The sequence below is a fragment of the Cibotium barometz genome, chromosome 56 (genome assembly GCF_041138505.1).
Source record: "Cibotium barometz isolate CiBa-2024 chromosome 56, ASM4113850v1, whole genome shotgun sequence".
NCBI classification, from domain to species: domain Eukaryota; kingdom Viridiplantae; phylum Streptophyta; class Polypodiopsida; order Cyatheales; family Cibotiaceae; genus Cibotium; species Cibotium barometz.
The window spans coordinates 28,569,351-28,582,857 of NC_141101.1; the positions used below are offsets into that span (position 1 = coordinate 28,569,351).

Sequence of the window (13,507 nt, forward strand, 5' to 3'; positions counted from 1 at the left end):
GATGCCATAGAAGCTCACAGATGAGAGAAAAATAGTGAGTCTTTTGAAAATGCAAAGAAAGGAGAATAAGCCATATGCCAAAATGGAGGGAAGGTTGAAAAGGGAATGAGCCATACCAAAATGGAGGGAAGGTGGAAAGTAGACGTTTGAAAAAATTTGGTGATTTGTCATTAATAGCGTTGTTTTCAGAGCCTGAAAAGAGAAGATTTCGTATCTTCCTGCTTGATTTTTTGAAATATAAAATGGAACAAGATGTCACTATTTTGGACCCAAACTTTAATGTTAGCCATCGTAAACGTCTAAATTAAGCTGTTTTAGCCGTTCGCCACTAAAATAGTACCGTTAAGAAGACATTTAGAGGAGACAAGAATGCCATACTTTTGTATACATGTCAATTCACAATTGGACAATTTCTTAATCCTTAGATTAACAAACAGCCCTTTTCTAGCCGCTTTTGGCCCTAATGTTGACACATGTAGGTTGAAGATGATATGCAGTTTTTGTGGTCTTAAAGGTCATTCAGAGAATTGTTGCTTTAAAAAGAAGGATAAAGCACACTTGGTTGAGGAAAAAGAAGCTTTGGCAAAGGAAGAAGAAGCAAATTTTGCTTCTATTGATTCTGATTGGGCTTTTTGAAGTCTTTTTTGATGTATGTTACCTCTGAGCACCACATGATGTAGCTCATGTAACTTTCTTAGTAGTAGTAGTGGGACTTTTGTATGTTACCTCTGAGCACCACATGATGTAGCTCATGTAACTTTCTTAGTAGTAGTAGTGGGACTTTTTTATGGTTACCTCTGAGCACCACATGATGAAGCTCATGTAACGTTTTAGACATTTGCCTCTTGGGAGGGCAAATCTTCTTGGTTAGTCCCATAGTTAGTGTTTGGAACATGGGAGGGTATTTTGGTATTCCTTCACACTTCTTGGATGCTCTTGCCTTATTTTTAGGCCATGTTGAGGTCCAGGGAGGGTATTGGAATTTATGGCCCCTCTACATGGCTTTAGTAGTGGACCTTAGTAGATTATTTCTCTAAGGTTTAGTAGCTTGGCTTTCGTAGTGGACCTTAGTAGATCATTTCTCTAAGGGTTAGTAGCTCCTTTTTGGATGGTCCTATTTTCAGCTTTTTTTATATGCCTTAGTGGAGAATCTCTACTTCTTGCACTCTACTCTAGGCTTTGGGTGCTCACTTCTAGGCAAGTGATAAGCATCTTGATTAGGATTAGATCCTAATCTCCTCCTTAATCCTTTTGTACTTCAGCCTATTTAAAGGCTCCTCATCTAATGAAGAATAGACTAGCTTTTTGCCTTATTCACATTGTCATTATGCTCATATGATTTGTCTTTAGCTAATCTAGCCATGCTTAAGCATAGTCTTGCTTCCTAGTTCTTAATCCTTGCTCTAATCATGTGCTCAATCCATCCTTGAGCTCCCATGTTTTCTAACAAGAGCCAACAATTATTTGTTGATACAAGAGAATAGTGTAGTAGAAGGAGGGCCTTTACTCACATTGTTAATATGGCCTTGATGCTGAGATAATGAAAATACATGAGCCAACCACCTTGGAGGAAGCGTTGGTAGTCAATCCAAACTGGAGGAGGGACAAGAAATAAGAGTATGATGATGTAATAAACAGAAACCACACTTGGGATCTTGTGGATTGTCCGAGAAGAAAATTCTACCATCCATCTCTCTTGTGTCTTTCTCTCTCTTGTGTTTGTGTGTTTGCTTGCAAAAGAACTTAAGATCTCCCTCTCCCTTACATTATCTTTATGTTATCAGAGCTCTGGTTCATGTGAGAGCTAAGGAGGCAAGAAAGCAAGGAAGCAGTACACGGGTAAGACCATCATCATCTCTTCCCCTTCTTGTTTAGGTACAACACCCCCTCGGTAGCTCTGGGATCTACACATCTCTGATTGAGGAGTTGTCTTTGTAGGCTTGGAGGAACTTGTGTGGTACATAACATTAGGGGGAATTCGAGCATAAAAAGGGCCCTATAAGGATCCCTAATTTTAAGGAATTAAGACTAATTTTATTGAGGCTTAAGTAGACAAAGCTTATAATAATGAACCCTACTTTTGGGGGGTCAAAGCATGGTATGGTGGAATACTATATGAGTTATATAGCCGAAATTTATAGCATCGGTTTAGTTGGCACATAACAATTTTAAACTATTTTGTGAAAGAGCTATATAGCAGTAATAGCAAGGGCTACCAACTTCCCCACTACTAACAATAACAAGCGTAGGATGGCCACTACTAACAATAATGAGCCCACAGTCATTTCAAACTCGTTTGGACTATGGTGTGACTAAAACCTTATCTTCCTTGCCACGTATCCCCGCTTTGTGTTTGTTCTACTTTCTGTGTATTCCCACTCTACGTGTTCACTAGACAGGTTTGCTTGTTTACCTATTGCTTACATGCAATACACACACACACACACACACACACACACACAGAGTTTGTTACACGTTGCCAAAATATTGTAGGTCTCTCTCTCTCTCTCTCTCTCTCTCTCTCTCTCTCTCTCTCTCTCTCTCTCTCTCCTAATTGTGTTCATTCAAGAATACTAATGCATCCAATGCTAAATCAGTGTTTTTTTGGCATGTGGTGCAGTGAAGGATGGGAAGGTCAGGCTCTTCAATGAAGTCACAAGCTTCTTCTGGGAAAGCAGAGGGAAGCACATCCATGATCAAGGAAGTTGCCCCACCTCACCACAAAAAAAATTGTCGCTATGCACATGCCTTTCATGAAGATCGAGGTCTTTTCATGGTAGGAGTGGATCCCCACACCTTGTACGGGAAGAATGACATCTCTCATGAAAATTGGAGCTTTGTTTTTTTGTGCTCAAAGCCCCTTCCAAGAAATAGCAAGAAGATTAAATCATATCATGTGAAGCCAAAGTTTGCAGAATGCTTGGTCCATCGACATTGGGATGTCTATCAAGAAGGACCATTCAATTACGATATCGGGCATCAATTTGCAAAAGCATTTACTCTGGAGAATTGTGAGGCTACAAAAAGGGCTGAGAGCAAGGAGCAGTACACCATCACTTGGGCTCCATTCATAGAGAGGGCAATGAAGTGCAGCGAGGAGAGACACAATCTAGAAAAGAAGTGCTTAAAGTGGGAAGAGAAGATGATGATTGTATCTGAGGATGATGCAAAGCGACATACTGTGAAAGGTCCACGTGCACGTCCAACATCCAACAACACCCTTTCAATTCACCCAGACAAAGATGAGTGAGCTGGTTGAGTTACACAATTCAGCGGTTCAAAGGTTGGGGAATGTGAGATGCTCTGTAGTAAAGAGCAATCAAAGCAGACATTAGAAGATAGAATGAGAGATCTGCATAGGGTGGAGGGTGCTCAGCAAATCAATAGCACCTATGTTAGTTAGCTTGAGTGGGAGCTTGCACTTACCACACAGATCAAGGTGATCGAGACTGACTCATAAAGCTCATAGCAAATTTGAGGCCACATTGCAGGATGAAGTTGCCAAGCTAGAGATGAAAGTAAATGATGCAAAGGTGTGTGCCTTATAATTTTTTTTTTAATTTGTTTGTCTACATTATGTTACCAGTGTACTATATAGCATTGGTTACCTATTGTGTATTAACTTTATTTTGATGTAACACTAATAATGCTATATAGCAAAATTACGATGCTTTTTATAAGAAACTTTTCTTAGATATAACATGGTTTACTTGCTATGTAGCACAATTACCATGCTTTATATAAGAAATTTTTCATAGATATATCATGGTATGCTTTCTATATAGCACAATTTGTGTGCTATATAGCTAATTTGTCTTAGATGTAGCATGGTATATTTTCTATGTAGCACAATGAGTATGCTATATAGATCATTTTTTCTAGATATAGCATGGTAGGCTTCCTATATGGCACAATTAGTGTGCTATATAGCTAATTTGTCTTAGATATATCTTGCTACATTATCTACACAGCACAATGAATATGTTAAAGATCACTCATGATCCTATTTAGCATAATGAGTAAGTTATAGAGTACTGATGATGATATAATCTAAGAAAGATTATGTGTCATAACAAGGCTCCTTTTTATGTAGCACACCTTGTGATACATAGCACAACACATGCTATATCTAAGAAATATTGTGTCATAGAAAGGCTCCTTTTATGTAGCACATGTTTAACAATATTAAATTTTGGGTTGCAGATATTTTTCCTTCCAATTTGGCAGAGGAGCAACCATTACAAAACCTTATCGGAATAAGCACCCCATGCAGACATTGGTGAGGCATTGTTTTCTTGTAAAACTGATGCCAATGCATGACGGTGGGTTTGGTAAGCTAGATATTTATCACATCTCCTCTCCTCTCATCTATTGAATGGCCAACTCCTAATGCTTGGACAGTTATAGTCATGAAATCAAAGATGCTTTGTGACATACAAGGATCTTTGAAGTTTGCAAAGCCATCTTGATCTGTGGGTCTCATCTAAGTATGCCCAATTCATCTTTTTGCTAATGCACTTTCTCACAAACACTTACCACATTGTTTGTGTGCAAGAAAGTACTAGGTGATGACATGGTTGCCTTGCGTAGAGAGCAGTGGAACATTGTAGAGGGGCAACATAAGGATGATACATTCAAGTGAAATATAGTAGAGTCCAGTGTTACATTTTGGTATCTTAAAGCTCGTGCTACCTTATACATTCACTTTTATTACGAACGGCGGATGAAGAAAAACGGTAGTTGGGTCCTACTGCAAGCAGATGAACAAGTTGTTTTGCCTCTTGACATACGTATTAGGTTGCCCAATGGTGTGGTGGAAATTGTAAGTGCAAGCATGCATTGGAGCCTCCTAAATATTAGGGAGCACCTCAATATCATGGGAAGTGAGGATATAAGTAGGGCACAGTTCAAGGTGAAGAATAGAAAGATTCGAATGTGAATGGAGTCAAAGACCTTGGTAGATGCTAATTGGGAATCTGATGGTATAAGCATGATTTAATAAGAATTATTTGGAGTTTTTTTATGAATTCAGTTTAGAATTATAATATTTGTCTTCGACTTTTGCGCTCCACTCAAACCAATTTTGTAAACTTACTTATGTAATTCATCAATGAAAAGTTTTGTCTTGTGATTGTTGTGCCTTTGGAAATTTTTATGAAGTTCTTTTAAAATTACAATATTTGGAGTTTTTTTTTAAAGTCCTTTTAGAGTTCTAATATTTTCCTTTTAGAGATGTACTCGAGTTACGAGATGACATTTGAAGGCAATTGTGGCACAATATCTCAAAACCATAGCCAGCCCATTACAAACTCAACATGTTCCTACCTTGAAAAGTTTAAGTATAAATGTGTTTTGAGTAAAAAACATGATAAAATGAGAAGAGAATTTCTCAATCTTTAAAAAAAAGATTATAAAATTAGAAGAAAATTTACAAAGATTTACAATGATAAATAGGGAGCAATGAAGCTTTCTATTTTGTCTCCTCCAGTTTTGTCTCCATCTCCTCTAATTTTGTCTCCATATCCCTTTCCTTTGTCTCCATGCCCTTTTTCTATAACTTCTTCTGGTTATTCTTACCAACAAACTTGAGTTCCTTCTTAGCTTTCTTGCCAACACCCTTCTTGGCACCCACTTGAGGACCACTTTTCTCTGAGGTACTTCCTGGTTTAGTACCCTTGGTTTCTTTATGAGTGCCTTGTTGAGGAGCACCCTTGGTTTCTTTATGTAGATTTCCTTGCTTAAACATAAAATGCTTCAGTGTTGGTGAATGTACAAGCATTTTCTTCTTCTTCTTAGACGGAGAGGCTTGACTTGGGGCTGGAGAGTCTAGATCATTAGGAGTAATTGAATTATTCAAAATAATATTGATTTCTCTTGCAAAAACACTCCACATCCAAAACTCATGAGATCCAAGAGTCTATCAAATTAAGAAAATTTCTTAGATTTAAGAACCTAGAACTATAGAAAATAAGTTAAAATTTTGGGTAAAGATTTATAGCAAAAATAGTGGGTTTTTAACATAACCTACACTGCTATCAATCTCGGTATACTTAGACAGAAGAAATTTCCACACATTGGCAATAACATGCCATCCACATGAGGTATAATCTTTTTGTAAAGCAACTGGCTGATTTAGAAACTTATACTCTGCCTCCTTTTTCAATTTGCTGTTTTCGAAGGGAGGGATCAGGGTACACCATCCTCACAGTTCTCTTCGTACGAGCCATACTTTTCACAGAGCGATAGTGAAAAACCAAATCAGATAATGATCTAAATCGCATCGTCGACGGAATGGTGCTTGTTTTCCAAGGAGCAATTAATCAAATCAAACCTAACTTGAAGATATGAAATCGCATCGTCGACGACAGAATCGAGCGAGGAGGAGAAGCCGGAGAGATAGAAAAAATCCTCACGCGCCATCAAAGAAATGGGGCCTGTCACCATGGGGGAGCGATAAATCAAATCGAACCTAACTCAAAGATCTGAAATCGTGCCGTTGATGGAATCGAGCGAGGAGAAGAAACCGAAGCGATAGAAGAAATCCTCGCGCCGTTGAAGAAATGGGGCCTGCCGTCCCACGGAGCGATAAATCAAATCAAAGCTAACTCAAAGATATGAAATTGTGCAGTTGATGGAATCGAGCGAGGAAAAGAAGCCGAAGCGATAGAAGAAATCCTCGCGCCATTGAAGAAATGGGGCCTGCCATCCATGGAGTGATAAATCAAATCAAACCTAACCCTAAGATCTAAAATCGAGGAGTGCCTTCTAAGCACAGGGTTTGATGTGGCACAGTTTAAGGCATCCACTCTTATTGATAAGAGGGATCATCTATGCATGGAGAGCGCTTAAAATCAAACTTTGTCATCCCTGGGCTACCCTCCTTTCTTATAAATGATAAGAATTTTATCCTTCTCTCCCACATATAAAAGCTTTATAATTTAAGGGAGGATTATTGCCTCGCAATTATAGGAGATGGTTGTGAAGCTGCCAGAGGTATACTCGATGTGGAGAATGAACATAAAGAGGAGCTTCTAAAGTTGGACATCGAGGTGACAGAGAACTTCATTAAAGCCCCTAGAGCCATGTTATTGTGCTTTGACAAAGCCAAGGAGACTAAATCTTCTCTTCCCACAAAGCTATAATTTCAAAGTCTTCAAGAGGAGTTGGGAATTACTGAAATGGAAAGAGAGCCCTTGCTCAGGCTTGATCAAGGAAATGAAGAAGTCTCCATCAACCTTTGGGATGCATCTAAGTTGGAAGAGGATGAGGACCAGAAGGTAATTTATTTGTTCCTGAGTGATTTTATGGTATTGACTAAATTTATATGAAAGCCAAGTTCTTTGTTTAATGCAGATAGAGCTTGATGATGCCGATGGTTTCCTTGGACGTGGAGGTGCTGCCCTCCGTGCAAGAGTTGGGCAAGATGCTACTCTTGCTGCACACTACATCCCATCTATTGACAAAGAAATATTTATTGTCTACCATAGCAAATATTCTAGTGATGTTGAAATTCCACTTCTCACACTCAAGGCACTATCTAGATATATGAGCTATTCTTTTATCCCTTACAATACACATAACATCATTCTTATGGAGAAGTGTTCTGCTATTCGTATCTTTGGATATGGTACAGGATTTTGGCCTTCCAGAACTCGATACTTCCTCTACTATGCTAGCTATGCTCTAGGTGCCGGACTAGAAGATGTAAATGCACCCAAGGGTTATAGTCGCAAAGAACATTTTTGCGCTATAGAGGAAAAATGCCTAGTGAAGAGGAAAAGAAAGTAACTAAATTCAAAAATTATAATCTTTGAATAGGTTGATAATTCTTGAATCAATGAAATCTAAAGGAGATCTTGATCTTAAGCTTAATCTTAAACTTGAAATCAAAACTTGAAGAAAAATAGATATCTTGCGTCCTAGTTGATAGCAAGAACTTGATATACTAGTAATGAATCTCAGCTTAGATTAAAAATACGTGAATGGACGAAAATTGAGAGATTAGTTAAATCATAATTGCAATTCTTGAATAAATCTTATTCTTAAGGGGTTTAAATCTTGTGGTTGAATATATCTTTGACTTAGAGCAATTCTTGGTCTAGAAAGAATCTTGTACTTGGATAGATCTTAAACTAGAACACTTGAAAATTTAGACAAAACTTTACTTAAATTGGTATAAACTTCGTATTTGTGATTGGTATACAACTTAAGCTTGGTTTCTAGTCACTTGAGAGCTATTTATTTACTTTTCTCATCATCACTAAATTCGTTGGTGAAGCAATTGATAACTTGAATCAAAGACTGGAGAAACTTGCTTGGTTCTTGAATCTTCAAATTGGTCTTAATCTTCGATGCAATGTCTAGCAATCATTTTTACTTGAATTTGGGCAACTAGATCTTGAAGATAACTTTTGCTAATCTTGTCTCGATCTTTCTAGTTAGGTCACGGTATCTAAAATTCTTTTCAGGAGCTAAAGTTTTCTAACTAGGTCTAGAAGGAAAGAATATTCAAAAAACAGATACAAAAGCAAACAAGAAATTATATACAATAAATAATTTTTTTACACATACCTCCACCTTTGGTTAATGTGTCGAGTGTGTTAACCTCTTCGGTGTCAAGCATGCCATGCAATTTGGTTCTTCTTTTTAGTTGGGCAATATTTAGCATAATGTCCCAACATCTTACACCTGAAACACTTGACAATAGACAATTTGGATACGATGTCATTGGTTGGGCCATGCAATGCATCAGATGCTTCCACAATTTTAACTTTCTTCTTAATATAATTATTCAGTCTAGACAGATGTCGTTCAATCTTTCTTTGAAAGTTGTCTCGATGCTCTCGTTCTTAATTCAAAAGAATATGGAGAGAATCAAGTTGTTCCTGAATAGTACGACGGTGCTGTGGATATTCACCCATTTCCTGACAATTAAAAAGAATAGGAAAAATTTAAAACAAGAGAAAAGATAGGGTTTCTTATCTCATATGGAACGTCGAGCTAGATGTGAGTCCTGCCAAGTTAGCTCAATACACAAATGCATAATTTTTCAAGAAATAATCCATGTACTCTTTAAAATTAGAAAACTAACCGTAGGTTAAAGCAACATTTTAATGATATCTTCACTAACAAGCTGTTTATATTATTTGGACTTCATGAGGATTTAGAAAACAACATTATTCACAAGAATTTGACAACTCTCAAAATTTCTCTTGAGGTAAGTTCTAAAAATCTATAGAAGAAATCCAAACTAACTATATGTACATGAGATTCTTTTCCATAAAATATGATGGGAATAGTCAAAAAATATTTTCTTTGTAAAACATTTTATTGATCTCATTTGTAAAGCTTTAAGCTTATTTGAAAAAAAACTTAACAAAGCTTTATAATAAAAGCTTTTTCAAGCATTTCTCAATCTGAAACTATCAGCTCAGCTAACCCAAATTTAGAGAAGAGGTGATATATTTATAGATATGGTCCCCTTTTTTTTTACTAAGCTTATATCAAAGCTTTATGCTAAGCTTTATCTCATAAAGTTTTTAATATTAAACTTATTAAGCTTATTAAAGAGCTTATGAAAGCTTTACTATTAAAGCTTGTAACCTAGCCAATGCCCAACGCTAAATGCTGGAGTGCAAATAGAAAATAGCCCAAGAAAAAAAATTCACCGCATCTAATATAAAAATAAAAATAAACAGTTTAAGCTTATAAAGCTTTTAGTGATCAAGCTAATTCCATTTTCAACTCGCTAATCTTAAAAATGGTGACAGAGAACACTAGCTTTGCAAATGAGAACATAAATCCTAATTTAGGGATTCTAATTCATCCAACATCGACACATGGATACACTCAAGTACTCAGTAAAAGTAGTAGAAATGGTGCACAAAGAAGAAGAAGAAGACTTAAAAGAATCTTAATACTTCGAGTATAATTTATACATACATACATCTCATTTTGTTCTATCATTGATTGCAGCATATATTGTATAATCATACACTGTACTTTACAAAGACATATGGTTCATTGTCAATATGGTCAACTCAAGGCATGCAAAAGTCGCATTACATGGCAAGAACGGGTTACTTTAAGCACACTATACATGGTGGAGGCAAGAATCGGGCCAATAGTCTTCTAGAGTTACATCAATGGACTTACAGGAAATTGATTCAGAGAGCATAACAAAAAGATATATTGAAGTCCTCATCATTGACACGTGTAATATAATTTCTTAATAACGAAAATTGACAATGTGCCTAGAATCAGTCATCTGCAAAAGAGCGCCACGCGTTGTGGCGTCAGTCAAGACTCAGGATTGGGAGGAGGTGGGCTTGATCTTCTTTAGTGGTCTTCCTTCTTCTTCGCCTTCTTCTTCAACTTCATTTGCTGGGAGATCTATTCTTGGCAATTGCACCTTTGGAAGCAACAATTATGGAGAAACACACCTGCTCTTTCTTGTCCTTATTATATTTCTTTTCCCATAAGGAGACAATGTGTCCGGTTCATTAATTCCTGTTGCAAGAGCCTGACCTGTGTATGACCGGTAGTAGGGGCATCTTAGTGCTTGATATCCATGCCCTTGACCAAACACCCGCAATGCAAAATGTTTCTCCACCAGCACCACTTTCTGAGCATTCAAAAGGCACATCATATCCACCACAAAACCTGGAGAATACTTTCAATGTGAATAAAGGAAATTTTGCATTGTCTTTTGAGAACTCTTTATAAAATATAATGATCTATGCATCAAAATTGTAATCATCATGATTCAAGTCAACTTACTATCAATTATAAGCAAGTGTCATAAATTATATGTACCTTTTGATGATTCAAATGTCTTATATATTCAACGAGACCAGCATCCTTTTGATGACCTGTTGATTTTAAACTGCTACTAGCAATGGATGATCTTGAGCCTCCTGCTCTCTTCAGGAAATCATCATCATATACAAAAACCTAGTAGTAATGTAATATATTTAATCGACAAAATACACGTAAATCGAATACTAATAGCTTAAAAAAATCGGTGTTGTTACCTGAAAGAAACCCCAGGAGGATTCAAAGAGAGGAAGAGAACTTTAAAGAATATAAGTGAGTTGTCTGAAAGTAGGGAGGCTAAAAAGAGGAGACTCAACCTTGCAAAGAAATGTGTCTCTCACATTTCAGGTATTAATATCCGTCGAAATGAGGAGAGAATCAAGCTTCTCATGGAAACCATGAACAAGTCAGACCTAATTAGAATTCTTCAATCTCCAGAGAATACAAATTTAAGAGATCTCACTCTCAAAGAGTTGGTAAGAGACTTAAGGACCATTGTGAAACCAGATGAAATAGTAAAGACTTGTGACACTTACCAAGCTCTTTCTAGATTATGGTTACAAAATCTTAGATGCAAGAGAATAAGAGCTTTTGGTTTGCGAAGATCCCTTTCAGTTTCTACTGCTAGGATTGCTATGAATCAAAAAAAAAATTGAGTATTTTTGGAGAGTACATACATATTGAAGGGATAATGCCTTATGAGAAACAGAAGAAAAAGAGTACATTTATCTATAATGCATTCAACAATATATGGGTGGATCTTAGAAAAGTACAAATTGCAATGGTGCATATGTATAAAATTACTGTAGAAGAATGTGGTGGTGTGCTAAAGTTCGTATTGAAGCTGGATGAGGCACAGATCCAAAAAGGACAAAAGATGGAAAGAGTAAGCATATCTATTATTAACAAGGCAATTAAGTACAACAATGGTAGAGGAGATGAACCAGAACATAAAATCCAGTCAGAGATGGAGCTTTGGTGGGTTGGTGCAGCTCAAATACCAACTAAAAATCATCAAACCCTCAAATGGTTGTTCTCCCACACAGGTATCCCTAATATCATTCAATCCCAAAGTACTGGAGATATGTTCATAGTTGATGGAGTTGGCAATTTCAAAGTGGAATGGCATTTGGGTGCTGACTTGAAGACTATCAAATGTATGCTTGGAATATGCAACGGGGCTAATGCAAAGTGTCCTTGCATTTATTGTATGGAAGGTATGGGATCAAAAGAGTGGAGCAGTTTGCGACCAGCAAGGAGAGTCCCAATGAGAGACTCTATAGATCTGAGTAAGTTTTTTTAAAAAAAAATTGGGATCCCATTCTTCCTATCTCTGTTAAAAATGTTCACATATGCACTTTGCATGTAGAGATAAGAATAATTGACAAGCTTCTGAGATTGCATCTTGATTATGCATATTCTATTAAACCAACATCGTTGGCAGATCAATGTATTGATAAATGTGAAGCATTGTTATAAAAAATGGGCTTTCATGGGGGTCAGGTTCATTTAAGGAAATATCCAGTTTCAGGGAAAACACAAGATATCTTGGTAGATGTCTCCATGGGAGGTGCAAAAGCCAGAAGATTTTTAGGAAACCATAGTAAAAAACAAGTGATTGTTACGTGGGATTGTTGGAAAGAATTGTGTGAGATCACGACAAATGTTGCCAGTACACCGCAGCCACAGCAAATCTTAGAATGGAGGCTTGGAAGAATCTTGACATCTTTTTAAATGTTCTTAGACAACAGAAGACATCAGCTACATATGCGCAAGAGTACAAAATTTCTATTACAAATCTCATTCAAATAATCAAAGAAGCATGGGGAGAAAAAGATATCACATACTATTTGGTATAAGACTCCTTTGTATTCGTGATACACTTAGTGGAATTGACATATGCTAATTTTATTTTATTTTGTTATGCAGCACATCCTCCGCAGCACATCCTCCATGTACATAGCCCATATTTTGTTGAGGAGCATGGACCACTAGCAACATACAGTAACCAAGGGATGGAAAAGTCACATTACCAGGCACGCACATCATTCTTTCGGAGCACAAGACATGGTGGAGGGGCTACAAGAAGCAATGCTCTTGCAGAGTTATTCAATTGGTTTTTCAGAAGACAACTACAAAGAATGCAGAAAAATGACATTTTGGACACATAACACTGTCAAAAAAGAGAACTATTGTATTCATAACTTTGTACAAAAAGTTATCTATTGTAATCCAGAGTATGTACAAAAAGTCTATTCCAAAGTTTTCACATCATCATCCTTTGTCAGTGCTCCCCTGAAGCGTAGAAATTTCCTTCTATTGTAGCCACCTAGTGTGTTTACATCGGTTTTATTTGCAGCTAGAGCATACGCAGAGTATGTCAAAAAATATCCTGCTCTAGAGGTGGAAAACCCAGGGCCATAACCAAAAATTCTAGTAGTGGTTGTCTTCTCAAGAAACATGATTTGGTTAGTGTTGGCTTGTATAGTTGAGAAGCCATACAGTTTACAGAGAGCTTTAATACAAAGTATAAGCCAGTCTACATCCTCGAAGAACTAGCTACAACACATGGGAAATATTATCATCCATTTTGGACAAATAGTGTCAGTGCAGTATCTTTCTTGCTAGAGCCTGCTTTCCTTGAGCCTTTACCTCTCCCTAAGAATTTGTCTTCATCTGCTAGCTCCAACTG

At 37.0% G+C, this 13,507-nt stretch overlaps 1 pseudogene; it reads left to right on the top strand.

Annotated features, from left to right (window-relative positions):
• Positions 1-12,378: 12,378 nt before the first annotated feature.
• Positions 12,379-12,986, top strand: LOC147607094 (uncharacterized; annotated as a pseudogene).
• The last annotated feature ends 521 nt before the right edge of the window (positions 12,987-13,507 follow it).